Genomic DNA, 1,130 nt, shown 5'->3' on the forward strand with positions numbered 1-1,130 from the left:
GGTTGCAACGGGACGCCCTTGTCCCGCAGCCCCCCGTGCGGGTCCTGGATCTCCTTCGCTTTTCCAGACRAGCTGAGACAAGTCCAGAGACGCTCCAGGAGTCCCCGGGAGGAAGGGGGGGGGGAAGGGGTCTCATTTGTCCATGAGGTCCATGGGGCAGAGGCTGGGCTCTTTGGGGAAGGGGGYAGAGGAGCAGCCGGTGGGTCTGGGCGGGAGAAGGACCCACTGCAGGTGACCCCAGATGCCTTTTCCCCACCCCGTCTCCGGCAGCGCAAGAGATAAAGAAGTGGCCTGAGGACACGTATGAGGACTGGAGCCCACCGGGGAGCTTCTTCTTTTCCAGAACGAAGGTGTGGAGGGTCACCAGCRACGCCGTGGGGCTGGGGAGGGGGGAGCTGGATCACCCACCCTGAGCCCCGCTCCACCCTCAACCCTGCAGGTGCCACCACAGAGGCCACTCAGGTTGACCTGGAGTCCGTGGACGTGTCAACATCCGTGAGTCTGGGGGGCCTGGAGGTCCCCGCCCGCCCTGAAGATGCTTGGGGCAATCGAGATGTCCCCGCTCCCGTTTTCCCTCCCTCCCTTCGGCAGATCCGGAGGCCGGAGAACGTCCTCGTGCAGCTCCGAACCACGGTAGGACGCGGGGACCGGACGTTTCCCCTCGTGGCCGTTGCTTCCTGGTTGTCCCCGCTCAAGGGTCTGCCCAGGTTCTGCAGAAGAGCCCCACGGCTCCTCGGGGGGCTGTTCTGGGGGGCAGCACCCCGCTTCTATGGACGCTTTGGGGGATTACCCCAACTTCCGCGGTCGCAACCCCCCTTCCAGCGGCGTTCCCACGCTTGTCGTCCCATTTCCGTTGGCACATCCGGGGCGTTGACCCCGCTTCCAGGGTATTGACCCAACTTCTGTTGGCATTTCTGGGGCACTAACCCAGCTTGCAGGGTTGTGACCCCGCTTCTGCTGCCTTTTCCCAGGGTTTTGGCCCCGCTTCCAGGGTTTTCACCCTGCTGCCAAGGTTTTGGCCCCATTTCCAGGGTTTTGGCCCCACTTCCAGGGTCTTGGCCCCGCTTCCAGGGTCTTGGCCCCGCTTCCAGGGTTTTGGCCCCGCTTCCAGGGTTTTGGCCCCGCTTCCA

This window comes from Rhea americana, unplaced genomic scaffold (assembly GCF_003343005.1).
Source record: "Rhea americana isolate MKP2758 unplaced genomic scaffold, rheAme1 scaffold_824, whole genome shotgun sequence".
NCBI lineage: Eukaryota > Metazoa > Chordata > Aves > Rheiformes > Rheidae > Rhea > Rhea americana.